At 40.3% G+C, this 21565-nt stretch overlaps 1 long non-coding RNA gene across 1 annotated transcript; it reads right to left on the reverse strand.

Moving 5' to 3' along the window:
* Window positions 1-10386: 10386 nt before the first annotated feature.
* On the reverse strand, window positions 10387-20185 carry LOC148003660 (uncharacterized). Its single transcript, XR_015629051.1, has 3 exons — window positions 20116-20185; window positions 11985-12192; window positions 10387-11350 (listed from the first exon to the last, which is right to left on the reverse strand). It is a non-coding gene; the product is annotated as an uncharacterized LOC148003660 (long non-coding RNA).
* Between the last annotated feature and the right edge of the window lie 1380 nt (window positions 20186-21565).

Raw genomic sequence — 21565 nt, forward strand, 5'->3', positions numbered from 1 at the left:
CATTCATAGTTATATCTCCAAAAACTGTCATCATTTTTTTTTTCTTTTCTTTCTTGGCCTCTGAGATGAATTTTTATACAAGAGAGTGTAATTCAAAAAGGAAGTAATTCTAGTTTCTATATACTGGGATTTTTTTTCCAGTGATTTATAAAGATATGAAAATTTCTTTAGTTAAGTCAAGGTTTTGAACATTTATTAGCCTTCATGTAATGTTAGGACTGACCAAAATTACAAACGAAGGCCAAAAAGAGCTCTTGTTCTTCAATTTATGGAAAGCATTCCACACATCAGCTGTGTATGGTTACACATGTTGTGCTTTGTGTACCATTAGGGGGCTGTTAATGTAGAAATGGTGGCTTCATTTCTTCAGACAACTTGGGTCTAGCCAAAGGCAGTTGAGGGAGAAAAGAACCAAGTAGCTGCCCTCCTCCGCCTCAGGACATATTTCTCAATAATGGGGATAGTCCCTTGAACTAGAAGGCTGCATTTACTATAGATCCGGGGAGGCTAAAGAGACCGTTCCTGCAAAGTAGTTCCATTTAAGCTCAGGTGAGCAGGGAATTTCTTCATTAACTCTCGCGGTCTCTGCATGGCCTGTTCACTTTGGCTCTGCCGGGAAGGGTCTCCATGGGGCCATCCTCTCCAATTTCAATACCTCAGAAAAATTCTTTAGTCTTTGAAGAAATGCCAGCACTGGAGAATAACTCTTCCCTTGGAGTTGCAGCCAACAGACTGGAAGGTGAGCAACTGCGACTGAGCAGAGTACTTTGTACCGAATCTGAAATTTCATCAGCGAAACGTTCAAGTCTGCCCTGTGAATCGAATCGGCGTCTTCCATTCTGCTCACACCTACAAATTAAAACTCTCAAGTAAGGCATGTGAAGATAGATGGGAACAGAAATCATCTGAAGAGAAACAGATGCTTCCCCAGGCATGGCACTTGACATGCCATAACACTTAGACAACTTTTGTTATAAAAATATCCTATAGTCAGAAAAGGCACTAGGGCTCTAGAGCTTGGGGAATATATTAAATATTCTCTCAGCCAAAAATATCCGCAAGCTGATGAGGCACGGTAACGGAGCCCGTGTATAATAAATAGTTCAATAGGTCTGAAGCGGTCTGTAAAGAGAAATCCGGTATTACGTGAAAATTTATGTTTAAGCCGATTTATTGTCAACCAATTAAAATCTGTGTGCATACTATTAGTTCTTTGCGTCACCGGTTATGAAGATACTTTTAGCAACAACGAAGCATTCACTCACAAGGAAAAGAAAAAAAATTGAACTAGAACAGATGATATCAACAAGATAGTCAAATAGCCTCATTTTTCAAATTTAAAAATGGAAGCAAACCTCACTGCCAGGAATTAACAGTGTTGACAGTAGGACTAAGAAGATGGCTCTGTTGTTTAGTATGCAGCTGGGAGAGAGGACTTGAAGCCCAGATCTGAAGTGGGTTTGGCCTAATGCTGCTTGTGTTATAAAGTTGATTTTGGTCCCCCAAACTGCTTACAAGTAAATCACTGAGGGACCCTGCCCCCAGTTGTCTCTGATGGATAAATAAAGATGCCAGAAGCCAACGATTGGGTAGATGAACAGAGGAGGAACATTTTGGATTTCCAGGCTTGGGAAGGAAAGAGGAAGGGAGGAGGGGGAGGGAGAGCGGCGGGGGAGGGGGAGAAGGGGAATCACCGTGACAGTGGCATAGGATTGACTAGCCATGTAAGAATTCAGGTAAGTGACCCTAGTGGACACGTCCCAAATTGGGTCTGGAGCAGCAGAGATGAAATATAGATTTTAAAGATGTTAACTCCAGGATACCAGAGGAGAGTGTTTGCTAGTCACAGGAAGGATTAGAAGTGTCCAACCTTTGAGCTAACTAAGGCACATCAAAATTAACTGGCGTGTGTGCGTGTGCGTGCGTGTGTGTGTGTATGTGTGCGCACGCGCGCGCGTTGAGTGTGTGTGTGTGTGTGTGTGTGTGTGTGTGTGTGTGTGTGTGTGTGTCTTTCATTCTCAAATCCGGATAGCTCTTGGGCGGGTGCCAGCACGTGACCTGTCGGGAGCACAGGGCTGGTTAACAAAGGATCAGGACAGATCAGGATCTCTGAAACTCACTAAGAATGTCCAATCGAAATATAGTGGTTACTTTGAAATACATTAAAAGAACAATTAACTATGAAGCACATTACCAACACATTTAATGGTAAATTGCCTGCCATGAGTTTAAATAGGACTGGCAGCCATCTTTCAGAAACTCCCCAAACTAACAAACACAAACCGAAGCTCCGGGATGGGGCGGGGTGGAGTGGGGAGGTGGCAATTCGCAATATGTTCTCTAGTCGTGTCTAAAGTGAGAATGCTTCCTGTGCAACTCTTGAGACAGTATTCTCCTGACTGGACAGGGAAAGAAGAGGAAAGTACTGTCAGTACTTTATCCTCATATAAATCAACAGACTCAGGCTAGAGATCTGGCCCAGCAGTTAAGAGCACTGGCTGCTCTTCCAGAAGACCCGGGCTCTGTTCCCCGCAGCCACGTGGCAGTTCACATCCTTTTGTGACTCCAGAGGATCGATCCCCTTGCCTCTGCTGGTACCCAGGACGGCAAAACACAGGTAAGCCTGAAATGAATAAATCCATTAAAAAGCAAGCATCAGACACTAGATAACTGATTTAAATTTATTGCTTTTCTCTAATTCCCCCCCCCCTTTTTTTTTACAGAAGTGCCTGAAGGAGCAAATGACTTTAATGTTATAACTTTCCGATCAAAAACTGGCCATTTGAGTTTGATCGTCATTGAAGAAAAAGGCTGGGGGAGTTTTCATTGTAACAAGACCACTGGTGAGAAGCCGCAAGTTAAAAATTTGAGTCCAAGTTAGACACAGTCATGTATTTTCAAATCCAAGATGCCTTACACAGAACTAGATTTCAGATACGAGTCAAAGTTCCCAGTGCCCTCAGAGTTGAAAACGCATGCTTAAGATGTATTTTTTAAAAATCAGAATCATAAAATCTTTGCTACTAACATTTTCTTGCAGAGATACATTATGGGAGAAAAATTAAAAGTGACATCTTTAAACACTAATTGCTCAAAGCTAGATTTGGAGGCCTTAACAAAGTTATAAGCATCTAGATTTTATGGACCTAATAATGATTGTCATGGTTGACGGATGCTAGAAATTTATAAGGAAGGAGTGACAAAAAAAACGTGTCCTATGACTGCTTGTAAATACAGAAAGGTGCTTGCGTGAATAGCAACAAAACAAGAATAAGCAATTAACCGTTCAGACCTAAGGAGTAGATGTTGTAAATATATTAATTAAAAAAAAATCCCAGCGTGGGGTTCCTTCCCACCTTTTACCATTATGTTCCCAGATGAAAGACACACAGCCCTTGTCTCGGTATAATTAAAAAAGGGCACAAACCGGTTCCCACTTGTCACTGCTCTGTGCTGGTCCCCTTGTACTCTCAGACCCAGACGGTCACTCCCCAGTGTTAGTTCTGGCTCCGTAGGGCCATTGATGTATGTCAGCAGCTGGTTTCTGTGTGGCACCACGCCACGTTAGCTTGGCTATTTTCTAGCCCCAGGGGTCTCTTCACTCCCATTGCTAGTCACCCTGGTCCCAGTTACCCAGTAATATCAAGACTCAACAAACTGTAACCCAACAACCAGATTTAGATGTTAAATACACAATCCACAAGACATCCACAGAATAAATTCACTGCCAATTAGTAAAGATAGAAACCGCCCACTTAGACAAGATAACATTGACCCGGACCACCTGGGTGGGAATCATCTTCCTCTGTCGTCTCCATCTTGAATCCTCCTTCCTAGACTTTTCCCTGCCTACTCTTCCTCCTTATCCAATGATAGGCCACGCCTTATCCCGGACCGACCTTGCTGTACAATGACATCATCCTACACGCCCTTGTATTTTAGGCATCACGGTAGCTGGACAACTGCCTCACCTCCATGCTGTTAGAATCTACCTCCCACCGATAACTCTGTGTTACTGTTTACTAACTTCTGTATTCTGTCTAGGCTGTTGGTGACCCAGTTGAGCAGCCCTCTAGACCACGTTCTCTTAGCCCTTAGCCCATGGCAGCTCTCGTTCTCCTCCAGCCATGACCACAGCTTCTATTCTATTCCTGTCCTCATGGTCCCTAACCTAGGAAATCTAAACTCCACCTATGTCTCTTCTACTCAGCTATTAGCTGCTGGCACCTTCATTTAACAATCAGAATTAACTGAGGCCAGGGTACCTCAGGCTAAGGGCAGACTCCAAATGTTGGAAGTCAACACTTAGCATAACAATAAACAATAAAAGACAAGATCTCAACAAGTAGAAATCTTTCGGGTGGGAAAGAATAAAAATGAAAATAGGACATTTAAGCCAGTGGTTTTCAGCATGTGGGATTTGACCCTCCAGGGATCAAAGCACCATTTCACAGGGTCACGGAAGACCCTTGGAAAGCACAGATTTTTCTGTTATGATTCATAACAGAAGTAAAACTACAGTTATGGAATAGTAAAAAATAATTTTATTGTTGGGGCCATCACAACATGAAGCACTGTATTAAAAGATCGTAGCATTTGGAAGATTGAGAACCACTGATTTGTGGGATGCAAAACATTTCCAAGGTTAATCTCACTGTGATCATGTGGGCACTCATTTCTGCTCCTCTCTATGGATTCATTCCCTCTTCTATCACCCTTTCTGCTCTATGTGCAATATGCATGATCAACATGCTGGTCCTTGCCTACCCTCACAGCAACTCCTAGGGAAAAGTAAGGTAAGAAACATCTTATTCTTATCCCCATAAGTTATTTAGGTTTCAGGTTTACTTAGACAATGGGAAAAGTTGAGATTATAGAATTTAAACAAATAATTCAGGGTTCATCCACTTGGCAAGTGAACTTTTCTTACAGCAGGTTACAGCAGCAATTAAAACGTGTGTTTTCAATGATCGCGGGCTAACTTCCTGAAACACGCAAACTCTAATAGCATTGCCTTGGTTTCTCAAGTTAACCATAGTGTAGAAAATGTTATTATTCAGTCGCCATTCATAGCTGGTTAACAAGACATTTTTCTTGTGTGTATAAGGCACGAATTTAGTGTTTTTAGTATAACTCCTGTTACAGTAATCCTCATTTAAAAAAAAAGACATTTTATCTCCATTGACTTGCAGTTTAGTACTAAGTAAATATCTAAACTTCTCTGACAGAGATGGACCGATGACCATCTTCACTTCTGTAGTGTTAAGTTTCTTGGTGGAAAAAACAAACAAACAAACAAAAACACACAAACCCTGCTGAGTATCTGAAGGTGTTCCTCATAGATGGGGCTGTGTTCTTCTGCTTCACACACAGTGATAACTTTATATCTTCCTGATAAAGATAAGATAGATAAGTAGGACTTGTGCCAGAGTGGCTCCCTGAAGGTCTGTGGATAACATAGGCTTAAAACTGTCCCCAAGAAATTATATTCCCTATATCCCTGAAATGCACATTATTGTGAAGGATAAGAAGCTTGCCCTAGAAAGCAAATCAGCATTCCCACCAAGTGCAGTTCACCTCAACTGATACTGTGTTTTTAAGGAAAAAAACTTTCTAATGAAGAAGGTAATTGTTGGGTTTGTCTTCTGACACGTGAAGCTCGGTTGGTATGAGTCAGTTCTTCAAATCCTGGTCTAAATGACACATTAGAACTGTTCCTGAAGACAAGTCTATTTTATTCCTTACTCCAGAGCAGCATAGGCTTCCTAAATAAACAATGAAAGTGCCGGAAAGAAGCATGGAATGAAGTGGGAAAAAAAATTCCCTTTCCATGTCTCACATTGCTGTCAAGACCCAAATTAACTGTTGTGAGCCACATCTCATTATAAAATATCATGAGCATTCCTTTATATATGAATATAGTATATAAAATTAGAACTACAGCACACTCATGCTTGAATTTTTTTCATTCAATAATGCTTCTTAGAAAATTGTATCTTTAACAGATATCTAATTCATTTCATTCTGTGATTATGTAATAGGTATAGGCATCACATGTGCATGTTATAAGCTAGGGAATCAGGGACCCATGTGTATGCACTTGCCATATTACTTTGTGTCTTGCTATTATAGTCAATATCACAGCAGGATAATATACGGCTCCTGCCCTCTGTGATCTCAAGGTGAGAAAGAAAGTTTGTGGATTAGGGAGAGACTTGAAGGGCTATGGAGATTTCTGTCTGTGGCATATGTAATACTGAATCATCACCTAGGACTGTTCTAGTCTTCCCTGTTCATCTTCAATATACCACCCTATTGCATCCTAGATCCCAGTTTCGTTACCTTGTCATCATGACTGCACAATCTTCAAATTTATGAAGGCCTTATAGCATCTGACTTTTCCACAACCATCATTTTCTTCTAGTATATCTCTTGTTCAATATCTTAGAGATAAGAGATAGTATATCTCTTATCTTCTAGTATTGTCATCCCGTTGGGTGAAGATAGTTTAGAATTGATTCAGTCTTTCTCCTTCTTCGCTGTACATTTTTCTTAATGTCTCTGGAGGTGGCCCTCAGAGAAAATGGGCTGTACAAGGCATGAATGTTTTAGAACCGTAATGAGGTGTTCAATACTGTGTAGCACACTGTGACTTACCCTTTTTCACATGACATTTTCAGCTTTGCTTCAGGAAACCTCAGACTGCTGGCTGAGTCTCTCTTAGACATAAACTCACTTGATTCCCCTTGAGAAGACCATATAAGGACTGTTTTCCACCCTGATCCTCAAAGTCAAACATCAAGCATCATCTACATTTTGTATAATATCTTCTCTTACAACCTATCATAAACTGGTCTCTTTTCCTGTGTGTGTGTGTGTGTGTGTGTGTGTGTGTGTGTGTGTGTGTGTGAGAGAGAGAGAGAGAGAGAGAGAGAGAGAGAGAGAGGCAGAGAGAGAGACAGAGAGACAGAGAGAGACAGAGACAGAGAGAGACACAGAGAGACAGAGTCAGAGACAGAGAGAGACACAGAGAGACAGAGTCAGAGAGAGAGAGAGAGAAAGAGAGAGAGAGAGAGAGAGAGAGAGAGAGAGGTCCTTACCCATGTTGAGTCCTTGTGGAAGCTAGAAACTGACATGACATTAGGTTATCTTCCTCAATGGTGTCATACCTTGTGAGACAGGTAAGGTGTCTCTGAATCGCTTTTGCCAAGAAGGGAACCCCAAAAATTTGCCCGTCCCCATTCCACCACCCCCAACACCCCACCCCCACACATTCCTCAGTACCGGGATCAGAGTTTTGCATTGCCATACCCAGCATTTTATGTGAGAATTCAGCATCTGAACTCATTTTCTCATGCCCATACTTGCTCAGCAAGCAGTTTCCCACTGTGCCATCTCCCTAGATTCCATTGAATATTTTTGAGCATCTTCTTTTCCTTGCCCGGTTTAATGAGTCTCTCCTTACCATCTCTACTCACTTCGTATGGAACCTGCTCTGAGAACTTTTGCGTCTCGTCTCGATTGTCACATACTTTGCCTGATTAGAGTTAGTCTTTCTTCTCTCCCTCCTTTTATATGCTACCCCCAAAGTCTCAGCCCTACAACTCGTACTCTCAAGCAGAGATTTTTCTGCCTTAAAAACTGAAACTCACAGCTGCCCATAATAAACACTCAATGATGTTTACAGAACAAGTGGACAGATGGGCTTATAATATGAGGAACGAGACATTTAGTTTGGTAATTGGAGGACTGGGGAAGAAGTCGGGCTATTACTCAGTATGTAAGATCGGGCCTCCACTTTGCCAATTTCAATAAAATCAATAACCAGAAAAAAATTTTTAAAAACTCCCAGGCTGCTTAAAAGAGAAATTCTTTCTTCAAGTTAATTAACTTGCTGTTGATATTTCACAGAAGAACAGCCTTCTAGGTGTCAAGTGGGCTTTAGATCATGGTATCCCTATCTTCTGCCTCTCAACCCCAATAGAAAAAGTATACATTGAATGGCACTCAATAGCACAGATGCAGAAAAAACGTTCTAAGTAGCAAGGATGTTTCCTAGAAAGCTTAACTGACTGAGGAGGTCTCACACTGAAAGCAGACAGCACTCTCCCCAGGGGATGGACTCTGGACTATGGAGACGATAAATTGAGCACCAACCTTCAACACTCAGGCCTTTCCAGCCATGATGATCTCTAACTTCTTAAATGAGGCCAGTCTAAATTCTTCCTTCCTGAAGCTGCTGCTGTCAGCTGCTTTTGATCCCAGTAACAAGAAAACTAATATAGGGGTCTTTGTCGAGTCTACTGGGTCAGACTATTTTTTATCTGGAAATGAACCAATGAGTCTGATTTTTAACAAGTTTCTCAGAGGACTAATTTATCCCAGTGCTTCCTGGAGTAGAGGCGGTAGGGGAGGTCTGGATATGAATTTGAGTGTATCTTTTAGGCTATGAAAACACTTATACTATCCAATAAAGAAGCCTCCCTCCCCACTTTGATTTCATTTTTACAAATAACCTCAAGGCAAATTAAGTTTTTATGTTCAATTGGTATCTTTTCTCTTAGACCTTTCTCACTGAAAATGAACTAATCAACATGGTTGTTTGTTTACTAATAATGTCATTTAAAAATTATTTCTGTAAACTGAAGTTCTGTAGCTTGATCATGTCTTTAGCAATTACTTAAAACACTGAATTTTTAGACATGTTGGCCTTGCAGTACCAACATGTTTACATTTTTTAAAGGAATAGTATGGTCTCCTCTTCCAATTCCTTTTCTGCCAAGGTTTAACCTCAGCATGAGGGTAGTGAATTAAAGCAGAGATGAGAGCAGTGCTAATTCAATAATGACTTGGAGTTAGTGGTGGATGCAAGCTGTCAATTCAAGTGTTCTCTTTGCCCAAGGTTTCTCATCATTCTTCCTTCCTCTCCTTTCTTCCTCCTCATTCTTTTGCCTTCTCCTCTCATTATTTCACCTTCTCCTTTCCATTCTTTGCCTTCTTGCTTTTTCTTATTCTTTTTCCTTCTCCCAATCAGAAAGCCTAAACCTAGTCTTTTTTTTTTCTTCACTAAAATTGCACTATCAAGGCTTTGATTATTTTAAATAATTATATTAGAGATCCTTAAATTTACATAGGTTTTGTGGATCCCAGATCACTAAATCCAACTTCTGCTTCCTCAAAACGGAAACCAAACAGAAAGCAAAAGCACACTTCCTTACAGGTTTACACGGCCTGCTCTTCACGGATATCTGGGCACAGCCCTTGTGGTTTCCTGGTACAGCAGACAGCAGCCTTTAGTGACAGTTTTCACAGAAAGAACAGAAAGTTTTCACAGAAGAACAGAAAGGTAACAGAGTATTAGGGTTAAACTGGATTTTTACAAAGTTTTAAAATTTGTGCGAGTAAAGCAGCTAGCTCTCTCTAATAGCTCTCTAGGCATTGTCATCTCCAGTCCCTCAAGCAGCTAGGAAACTGAAGTATCGAAGTATCAACTTTTATATGTTTGTACATCATCTTTTAATTCTCTAATCTTTGTTTCCTCATCCTTGCAACCCCATAGCCTCGTGCACTCTCCTTCTTAAACTAGTTGTTACTAAATCATATAGAAGCCTTTGTCCTATAAAATACATGCTTCTATCATTTGCTTGTGTTTTATAGACTTCATTCCCTACCCACGCCCTTTCTCCTTGAGACCACTTTACTTGATGTCCCCAAGTTCACCCTGGCTAATTAATGCAGCTGTCATTGGACTGAAGGATACATGATTCCAAACTCAAGGCCAAATCTGGCAACAAACTATTTCTACAATGGCCCATGTAGGCTTTTAGAGCCTCTGTGGTATGGCATCTAGATTCGTTGCCATGTCCCTAAAGGCCAAGTGGAAGACCTGTTCCTTGTCCTCCACAGCCTCATGACCATCTCCATTCCTCATTCTTGGGAACAGCATCTGTTTCATTTATCACGGCAAGATCAGCTTTAAGTAATGGGGGAACTGTATTTCCCCCCAAATAGATTACAAGTAAAGTAGTAAAGGGAGCAGATCAGCTTTAGGACAACAGCAACTATCAGCAAAGGCCTGGCAATGCTCCAGCCGCAGGTACATCACACCTCCCCTCACGCAGCCATGCCAGACCCAACACTTCCCTCCTCATCCCCAGTAGTCTTGTCACTCTAAAACCCCTTTTACAAGCCCAGTCAAGAAGGACTCTTATTGACATGCCTTTACGAAATGGGTAGATCCTAATTTCTGAACTTCCCTATGGGGTAAGGTCAAATTCTGATAGAGTAATTTTCAACAGTGGATGATTTTGACCATGGGAGACATACAGAAGCTCTGCGTTAATTACTTTTGTTTTTGCAGGGATAAAATACTCTGGTAAAGGGAACTTAAAGCAGAAAGAGTTTAATTTGGTCCATGGTTCAAGGGTACACGCCGTCATGACAGTTGGTCTTTTGAAGTGTGTAATCGGAGAAGGAGAATGATGACCACCAGTCTTCAGCTCCCTTTGTCCTTCGTGTTCTATCCAGGATCCAAAGCCCATGGATGCTATTGTTCACATTTAAGTGAGTCTTCCCACCTCATTTAACCTAGATAATCTCACATCAGTGTGTTCAGAAGCCTGTCTATATTCTGTCAAGTTGACAGCTCAGATTGCCAGCACGACAATAAATACTCTTTTAACATTATCTAGACCCAAATATCATAACTACCAAGGTTAAAAAAAATTGTTCACTTTCTCTAACTAAATATGATTTCAACTTTTAGGCTGATGCTAGAGGCAGCTATGACTTAATATACTATTTGGGGGGGTTGTTTTGTGTTTGTTTTTATATGTACAGTTCAAAAATGAGTTCAAATGTGCATCTCCTTCATTTTTCAGTTCAAAAGATGATGTTACAGTTGAGAAGCATATGCCCCATGACATCATCCTTATGATGAAGCCATCTAGTTACAGCACAAATATAAACCATACTGAGGTGAGAAGTGAATTCGCTTTCAATACATACACTTATGTCAGCAAAGAGAAGCTAAATTAGAAGTAAGAGATAAGAAGCATGGTGTCTTGGAATTGACTATGATGAATGACCTACTTTAGGTAGTGGGGGGGTTCATTTTTGATTTGGAAAAACTGTGTTTCCCTCTGCACATGAATCTTCTTTCCCCACACATCTTGCAGGCCAGATGGTGTTCTTCTGGGGTGACTTTCATTTGATTTTCTCCCTTCTTTAGAAACATTTCTTCCCTTTTCACTATGTCAGAAAGTGGCGATGTCCTTGAGGACCATTTTCTCCAAATGCTCTCCTTCATAGTGGTAATTCGGTGAGGGCTCCTACCAGAACAATGTAGACTCTAGAGAAAATAGAAGTGCAGTCCTATTTGTTAAGGATTTTAAAAACTTATTTGAAGAAATAGAAAAACAAATTCCATTCTTCATTCGGGAACAGGATGTCCATAGTTAATTTCTTAGGAAAAGTTGACAAATTTGCTCTGGAGTGATGTGTAATACGAGAAAAAAAATGGACCAGAGAGATGACTTGAGGGTGAGGGGTGGGAGAAAACAAGTGCCACTTCCTGCAAGGGTGTGATACACAACCTTGGCAGGTTGTGAACATAAGCTTGGGAAAGGCATCTAAGAGCATCCATTGTGACTTCAGAAGCACCAACATCAGAAAGAGAGAAAATGGGTACTCTCCGTTTCAAAAGGCAAAGCCAAATGAAGGGTGGGATTAGCTAGCTGCTAATATCAATGATGCCAACCGGACAGCAGGAGTGAGTCAAGATTAATTAAATATCAATAAGGAGTGGAACTCACTGTACCAAAGCAGAGACTGGTCATTTCCCCCAAATCTGGAACTTCTTATGAGTGTTTCCCTCTGAATTAAGTTCTTCAGCTTCAATGTATCTACCATTCCCTCTGCTAATGAAGCTTGTAGGAAGCTTTCAATTTACCTCTTCTCGTAAAGTGCCCCCTACTACAGATTACCTGTTATAGTTGTCTATAAACTTTCCATCATTCCATCTGTTTCAGAAGCCACCTCAGGAGGAACTGTATTGGAGTGTTGCTTCTTGGCAAAAGCAAAGCCATTGTCCTTATCTGTGGGATGGCTTTTCTAAAGTTTAATGTGTCCAGTTGGTGGAAGAGCTTTTTACCCCAAGATGTAGCCAGCATCCTGTAAGACAATCTCAGCATGCTGTTGCAGACAGAGAAACACATATTGGAAATCCAGGAATATCAAGAAGCAATTTAGCACACTACTCCAATAGCTCACAGCAATGCCATATCATATTTGCACCACACAGAAGAAAGAAAAAAAACAACAACTCCCAAGCCTCTTTTTCCATCTCTCTCCCATTTATCTAATTAGACACACAAGCTGTTGGGGGAATTTCTCTTCTCTAGTCTCCAATACTTTATCCAAACTCAGTCTCCATAGATTAGGCCAAGTATCTGTTATCATTTTCTTAAAACTCTTCATCAAATACTTTTTCTCCATGTGAATCTGGATGCATTAAGACTTTCAGTGTTACTTTAATTCCCCTTTATATCTTTGACGTGAGTCAACCAAGTCAAATGTTTAAGCACCTGAAACTTGTTACATTTTTAAAAAGCTGTTTCAAAAGATAAAGGTGCAAAAAAACCCCACATTCCCCTTTACCAAATTACATACATGTCCACATGGTAACATGGAAGAAGAAAAAGGAAGAGGAGGAGAGGAGGAGGAAGAGGAGGAGGAGAGAAAAGGAGAAGGAGAAGGAGAAGGAGAAGAGGAGAAGGAGGAGGAGGAGGAGGAGGAGGAGGAGGAGGAGGAGAAGGAGAAGGAGAAGGAGAAGGAGAAGGAGAAGGAGAAGGAGAAGGAGAAGAGGAGAAGGAGAAGGAGGAGAAGGAGGAGGAGGAGGAGAGAGAAGGAGGAGGAGGAGGAGAGAGAAGGAGAAGGAGAAGGAGAAGGAGAAGGAGAAGAGGAGAAGGAGGAGGAGGAGGAGGAGGAGGAGAAGGAGAAGGAGAAGGAGAAGGAGAAGGAGAAAGAAGAAGAAGAAGAAGAAGAAGAAGAAGAAGAAGAAGAAGAAGAAGAAGAAGAAGAAGAAGAAGAAGAATAATAATCTCCAATATGTTAAGTATTTTAAAATCTATGTTTAGCAAGAGTTAATATTTTGGTGACCCAGAGCAAGACAATGTATTTCCTTATATCCTTTTGTGGTAAAGGTCTTCTGAGCAAAACACCTTCCTTTTCGTTATATCCATTGCATCTGGTTAGAAAAGGCCATCTTAGCTCGTTGACTGTTGACATTCTCTCATATAGTAGGTTATGGAGAACATTATTAGACCCTCACTGGAGATTTTGCAGGCCCCTTCCCACCATTCTTTGCAATTCTGGTCTTGGACTCTAGGTCTGTAGAAGTGCCACAGTATATAAATTAAGGGAGATTAACTGAAGATCTGCTTGTGGTAATTTAAATAAAATGTACTTCATGAATCTCAGATGTTTGAACACTTTGTCACTAGTTGGTGTCTGTGTAGGGATTATTAGGAGGTGTGCCCTTGTGGAAAGAGGTATGTGAAAGGGAGAGGGAATTGAGATTTCAATAGCCCATGTCATTTGCAGTTAGTTCTCTCTTGCAGATTGTGATGTAAGCTCTCAGCTATGGCTCCAAGGCCATACCTGCCCACCTGCTGCCATGCTTCTTGCCATGATTGCCATGGACTCTCCCTCTGAAACTGTAAGCCCCAATTAAGTACTTTCTTTATAAACTTCCTTGACCATGGTGTTTTGTCACAGCAATTGAAAAAAATAACTAAGATAATCTTACAATTAAAGCCACCCAATTATTAACTACTGAATTATGTGGTGTATTTAAAATTCATTGTAGTTCAGGTAACCCAGAGATATGGGCAAACACAGTTTTAAAGGAAAGAGAGACAAACTGGCTCTTGTATAAAACATGTAACCATGAACTCTTTAAACGTTTTTCTTCTTATTTTTAAATTTGAAATTTGCGTATGCCTGCTGAGTGGTAAAGTTGTGGAGCCACCATCCCTGCCTGTTTCTTTACAGTTTGATTGTTATTCTTCTTTACTGTAAACACTTCAACCAGTTACATTAGACTCTGTCTAAAACAGCAGCAGCAACAACAAACTGATAAATCTACAGTCTGTTGTGCTGCCTTAAGTCATTTTTGTTAATGCAATTTTAATGTTAATGTGGTTTTAGCATATATTATTTTTAACTTATAATGGCTCTACTGAGTTGTAACCGCATTATAAGCTGAGGCACGGTTAACATTCACATAGCATCAAAACTGTTAGCCACCAAGAAAAGTGAAGGAGTGAATGGTCTCTGGAAATAAATTATCTCCAGATTTTATTGTGGCGAATCCATGAGCTACTTATGTAAACGCCTGGGATCCGATTACTCAGAGACAACTTCTAGTGTGACTCTAATATGTTATTTTCCATTAATGTTGCTTCCTTGGGGGTAAAAATGTACCCATTAGGTTGATGCCTTCTAAAGAAATTATCTAGTATTTTGAACATTTTTTTTAATGAAACAACCATCCACCTAATAAACACAACTTAATCATGTTCACAATTGAATCACATTCCAGCCATGTTCTTTTCTGAATGGAGAATGTTCAGTAAACGTGACCTTTACTATCCTGGAATTATGTTCTTTCCACCACCCACCCCCAAGTCCATCTTCTAAACACCTCAAAGGAATGATAACGGCTTCATAGAAGTCAGCAGCCCATGCTTTTAAGAGTCCTGCTTTTCTCCTTTTCTCCAGATGTTCTCCTCTCCCTCTCTCCAAGATGTCTGCAGTTTTAAAAATAGCTCATATTGACTTCAATTTCATTGCAGTGAGTAGAAACATAATCAATATTGGTGACCAGATAATTCTTTTGCCAATATACAATACACTTGGTTAAGCACGCTCCCTCACATGTATTCCTTCTCGCCTCACATTTAAGTTTAAGGATTTACATTACTTACTTGTCAATGTTCTTCTATGCCACATGCTGAGTATGACTTTCAGAATGTGACAGTGAAATTATATAAATGAATTACTATATTTGTTAATAGGGCATTTTAATTTAACAGTGTTCTTCTCGCCTGACCTCTGCATAATTAAAATCTTCTGAAGGCATTCATGCTGTTTTCCCCTTCTACTTTGGAATCACTGTGTGTCCTTCCTTCTATAAATATCTAGGATTTAATCTGTAGTCAGAACATGCCGCTCTTCCACACTCTGGTTGTAAAGAATATGATCACACACATAAGTCTTTGTGTTATTGATGCTCAATTTTTGAGAATTTTAATATCTGGTTTACTCTTCATATCTCGCACCATTCTGGTCATAAACTTGAAGAAATTTAATTTCCAAAGAAGATAAACTGTTTCATGGATGAAGCTGAGCTTCCTGATCATTTTTAATCAAATTAGTTTTATACCGTTATTATTAAGTATCGTTTTCTCTTAACTGTTAAATTAAAAACAATAAGTTTGACATCGTTCCCTGCAACTTTCTCTTCTGCTTCCATTATGTTTATCATCGACTTTATCTTGTCATTACACATGCCCTTTAATTAACAGAGATTTCTAGATCTTTATGTTCTTTAAATTGATCAATTAAAAGATCCACTGTTTTATTTACCCTTTACGGCTTGGGTGTTATGGTGAAATCTCTTTAATGGTCTTTCCTAACAACTCAAAACCTGGCATCCATCTTGTGAAGCACACACACATTCTGCTCACGCACTGCTATCCCTTTTGTTCTCTTGCGTAGAGAGGTGGGAACTGGCTAAGAATTTTTATTCAAGCCTTGTAAGTTCTCATATTGAAGTTCCTACAAATGTATGATTCTTGATGCCAGATGAGCCTTTATTTTGCTTTGGGTTACCTGCTGTTTGGAAAAGCATGTTTCCTATGCCCTACCATTCTCCTCAGCTCAGTTCCCTACATCATCACGCTTTGCAGATATGGCTCACCTCCTACTTTAAAGTGAAAGGAAAATACCGAATTTCTCCATTCCTTTCTTCCTGATTATCCATGTTAAAAAAAATAGTTTGTCTTTTCGAAAGTAGTCCCATATTAATGCTATCATTCCCAAAGATTCATCCTCAATTATCTTCTCTTTCAGTATTGTATACACATTTCTTTATTTCTCCTATATTTATTCATGTTCAGATATTCCTATAAAAGGTTTTAGTCCATGATTTTAGGTTTTCTATAATTTTCAACCTTTTGCATTGCTTTTGTAACCAGATACAAACAGATATATCCAATACCCTTTTTTCTCAGTCAACAAAATTCCCAAGCAAATAATGCCATCCCATATTCACCATTTTTGCTTTTATGCTTCTGACCTGTTACTCAGTCCTCAACACCATCTCTTATCAAACTCTGATATCCCTTAGATCACATGGTCACCATTACCTTTCTAAATAATGATAAAGCAATACCTTTCTCTGTTTTTTTTAAACAATTTCCACTCATAATGTCATGAATTATTATTTATAGCACATAGTGTTGAATCCCCTTTTCTTTATGGTCTCCTTTGGTAATGGCATTCATGCCAGTGACTTCTAGGGATTTAGTTATAATAAAGCCCTCCATGATTTTTCTCCTGAATTCCCAAATCATGTCTCAATATTGCTGGTGTTGCATAGGCATTTACCATCCCAAAGCTAGAAGTTTGATTAGGGAGCCAATATTCTGCCTCTCCAAACATCTGCCTTTTCTATACCGATAACTTGTAATGTTTAGACATTAGAATTCTTTTTAAATACAACAGAGACTGGTCAACAGACTTAGGTCAGCTTAGTATTGATATAAAGGGATCCTATAATCAGTGATCAACAGAGCTAACAACCATGGAGGCCAGTTCCAGGTTCATGTCTCAAGTTTAGCAAACCAAACATCCAGACAATATGTAAGTATAAAAGAAGGGAAATTTATTGAAGAAATGGAACCGGGGAAGCACTCATGAGAACAAATGGGCCGTGGTTTGGATCAATAGTCACCAGAGATGCCCAAAAGGAGAAGTCGCTAAAGGTAGGCTGCTGTTGTCTAGCTTTGGGAGGGGTGTTTAAAGGGGGACATTCAAAGGTGAAGGGGACTTAGGGCAAACAGTCTGAAGCTGTCAATATGCTCTTGGCTATTTGCCTCTGTGGTTTCTTTAGGAACAAAGATGTTTTCAGCTGCAGCTGTCCAATGGTTGACACCAAGCAGCTAGCACCTGTCAGCTCAGTTGGGGATACCCATGGGATCATGGAGTCCCATCCTAACTGCCATGGCATTGTCCTATCTTCTCATCTTGAAGGGTTATTGTAGTTTCTTTACATTTCACATCCAAATGCCATTCCTCCTAGTAAATATATGTACAACATGTTCTGTGATTGTCCTCCCTTTTCTCCACCCTTCTATGTATATATTGAATGCTTTCTAACTCTCTTTTTTAACTTTTATTTTTTTCCATCTTTATTAAATTGGGTATTTCTTATTTACATTTCAAATGTTTTTACCTTTCCCAGTTTCCAGGCCAACATCCCCCAGCCCCTCCTTCTCCCCTTCTATATGGATGTTCCCCTCCCCATTCTCCCCCCATTACCACCCTCCCCACAACAATCCTGTTCACTGGATGTCCAGCCTTGGCAGGACCAAGGCCTTCCCCTTCCACTGGTGCCCTTACTAGGCTATTCATTGCTACCTAACACTTAAGTGCCTCAGAACCTATGGCAAGACACACAAACGGTTCCAGCTTTAATGGTAAGTATCCATTCTTACAGGGGAAGGACAGTGGGAGAATATTTTGGTGAAACTGGCATATGAAGTCACATTAGGCTCGTGGTCTAGAACTTCTGTAGCTCTCTTGGTTCTGTCTACACCTTCAGCTGTTTAACAATTTCCCTAATGAAGTGACATAATTCATCACTTTTCAACAGATTCATCTTATTGTAGTTGGTTTTGGTCGATTGTTTCCTGTTACTAGAAACCAGATATTCTTAATAAATGAAGCTTTCAACCCCAACTTTAGAGTTATGTTTCTGAAATGCAAGAATGTTTTTATTTCTCTTTTAAATTATTCCAAAGTCATTTCTTTGCCTGCCATTTATAAAGCAAACACCACATCTAAGCAAACACCACATCTAAGCATAATAGAACCTGTGGAATCTGAGTTTTTCTTCCTCCCGGCTGCTATCCTCTAATTCTTTCCTACAATAGGAAAGCCAGCTTTATCGCTTGCTCTTAGGGAACTTTCCAGGCCTTGCTTTTATCTCTCCCATCCGGCTTCCAGATAGCCGAGGCTCTCAGAGATCTGATTTAAAGACTGTGAGGCTCTGTAAGACAGCACTGAGAGGTGAAGAATGATGGAATACAGGGAAATCTTAGAAAGATTAAGTTTCCCATGCAGCTTCCGTGGGAAAAAATATACACTGACAAAAGAGAATGTCATGACATGGTAAACTATGGTAAAATCAAAGGATGGGGCCACAACATTAGAGATGTTAGGAACTGAGCATGCCGGTCCACTCTTTGGAGTGACTGGGTCAATAGCAGAGGGGCATGGATGGAGATGGCAGGACTGCAAGGCAATGACATTCGCTCGTGACCATGAGGAAAACTGAGTCAGGAGACTCATTCTAGCCATGGGCAAATAGAGGAAAATGGGCTCTTGGAGTTGCCTCCCACTGAGTAACTTTGGGACAGCAGAAGCTTCTGCCCCTCCAGGGTTTTGATTGCAACAACTACAAGGTGGCAGAAGGCAAGATCCAAGCAAGCAATCAGAAGCGATAAAAGCTGTTTGGAGTCAGTGTCTGTCTTGCTTAAGAGTTGTGAGAGTCAGGACTTGGTGCCCAGGAATGTGAAACGTGTGACTAAGAAGCCAGGGAACAAAACATGTTAATTAAAATGTAAATTTGGCAAGCATGAAAAGTTTGGACAGCTTTAAGACTTTTAAAATGTTGCCACTGTAATCTGCCCTTAGGTTCCTTTCTGACTTCCTTAATTGCCATCTGTTAAGTGAACGGTGATAATAAACTAGCATTACATTTTCCCCAAAGATTTTGGTATTAAATCTGCTTTTTGAAGCAATCCACTCACTTGTGGGGGGTGGAGGGGTCATATTTCTATTTATTCTCCTTGAGTTGTTGAGCACTAATTTGTCCAAGACAACTTACAGAATTCTCTGGGTGAAACCAGTATTCTGAGCCTCATTGGGGTCACTCTTTCATCATTCCAATGAGGCTGCAAATGGAGACCTGATAGCACTCTTACATTGTGGAAATCATGTACTAGAAGTGACAATAGAAGAGAAAGGTGCTTTTAGGAGCCGGTGTGAATGCCTGGTTTTCCTTAGTGTCTTAATCTCTGGGAGCTCTGATTTGAGTTTTGGCAGGATATAGCATCACCTTTGTGATATTTCTCTAGTGGTTGGTAGTTATATAATTTGACATTATTTTATCTACTATTGCAGTCATTAAGACCAAATATAGTAAAAACGAAGAAATCAGAATATTAATCAAAATTCAAAAGTAAAGCTTCTGTAGCTTTTGCTGTCCTACTTTAAACTCCTGGTGGATCTTACTACCAGCCCTGCCCAGGTTCCCTCAGATCCTTAAGAAAGCACCTTTTCCTTCTATCATGAGATATACACACAACATATTAGCTTATTTTTCAACCTGCTTTATCGGACTCAATTGATGCTGGGTGCGTCTAATCTGCAGCTAGTGTGCCCTTGTTGTTGTAAAATTATAAGAAAATAAGATGCGGTCTTTTACTCCCACTAAGTTGGGCACCGTAGTGCCCCAAGATATCTGGTAGACATCTTCATCTCAGTCAGCAAAGCCTCTCACCCGCTTTTCTCCATCCCATAACACACTGCCGATGTCCTCTCGCTGAGCCTGGCAATAATCTCTCTACCCATCCACCATGACACAAATACACATCCCAATTCCGTGGTGGTTTAGTATCCCAGCCGCTATATACTCTCTTAAACTTAATTCGCCACAAGAAAGAACACACAACACAAAATCCTCTGATCCAATTGGTAAGCTATAATTGCTCACTTAAACCTACAAAGCCCTGTACACATCCATCCCTTAAGAACATTCGTAACAACCTGTAAATACGCAGAGTGGGATCTTAGCGTCAGCCTCCATGTTCTCCCCACGGCTTCTCTTCCAGTCTCCTCCAATCTCCCATCTCCTTCCGCTCCAGTCTCCTCCTCTTCCTCAAGCTTTTCTCCCGCCCTTCCTTCCTTCTCGTCCAATGACAAGCCTCGTTCCTTCACCTGTATGACAATGCTACGTGCCCTTCCCAGTACTCTCAGCTCAGCACCCTAAATCTGCCCTTAGCTTTAGTGGCTCAGTTACCTTGTTCAGAAACCCAAAACTGCTCTCGCAGATTAGTGGCACTTCCAATCTCCTTCCCGGGGAAGCGAGCAGCCTATGGCTTTTCTGCTAGAGATCTCACATGTCTTGTCACCTTTTTCCTCTCCAAAACTTGGTGACAATCCTTCTTTCTCTCTTCCCTTTGTCTGCTCATTTGCCTGCAGGGCACCCAGAAGTCCTGCCTATTTCACCCAGCCCATTGTCTGCTAGTATCTTTATTGATTGATCAAGAACCAACTGGGGAACATCGGAACCACCTCCCTACAAGTTTCTACTTATTTTCCCTCATTCTGATATGGACGTAGTAGAAAATGTAGGGACATTTGTGTGATGGCCATTTCCTGAAGCACATTTCTAAACGTATTTATTTATTTATTTATTTTTGTATTGAAAACTGGCACCTAGCACAAAGCAAAAGGTTTGGGATGCTGTGGGATCCCATTTAATTAAGTGCATAGAATTCATACTTTGACAAAAAAAAATTGACGGTAAAGGGTTCAGTCTGAAATAAGAACATGAAGCTCACCCCGAGATTAGATTTAAATGGCTAACATTTGAATGGCCGTCAATTTGGTTTGGGGTAAAGACTAAACCATAAGGCAGGGTTTATCAGCCACAAATAATTTTGTGCAGAATGTAACTGCAGAATGTTTGTGCAGAATGTTTCTGCTCCTTTCCCGTATGTGAGCCGTTCTGGTTCTAACTATGATTTATAAGCAATCACATGTGTATTGCTATAGAAGGCACAGCTCCTGTTTGGGTTTTCCTGTTTGCTTCTGCCTTTTGTTCTCTTTGGCCAAAGAAAATAGTTGTTACAGTCTCTGATTCCTGTGACTGTTATTGTTACCATTTATCTCTCCAGTGAGTTTTACAGACAGACATAAATCTAACTCTAATGCCAGACAAGAGAGCCATTCAAAGAAGTATGTAGACACTTCAATGAAAAGTGGTACAACTTCAAGCTGAGTTATATCATTTTGATTAAAAACAAATTGATGTTTCTGTCTCTCAAGGTAAGGGGTACAGCAGTCAGTATATATCTTAGATAAATTAAAGCTTCAAATATAGAAATGTATGTGGTGATGGACATATTTAAAGATTGTGTGGTCAAACACGTATGCACAGAAAAGATGGCTGGTGGGCATTATTTGAAAATATACAGTGACAGAGCCCAAGTCA

This window comes from Rattus norvegicus, chromosome 9, assembly GCF_021556685.1.
Source record: "Rattus norvegicus strain SHRSP/BbbUtx chromosome 9, alternate assembly SHRSP_T2T, whole genome shotgun sequence".
NCBI classification, from domain to species: Eukaryota; Metazoa; Chordata; class Mammalia; order Rodentia; family Muridae; genus Rattus; species Rattus norvegicus.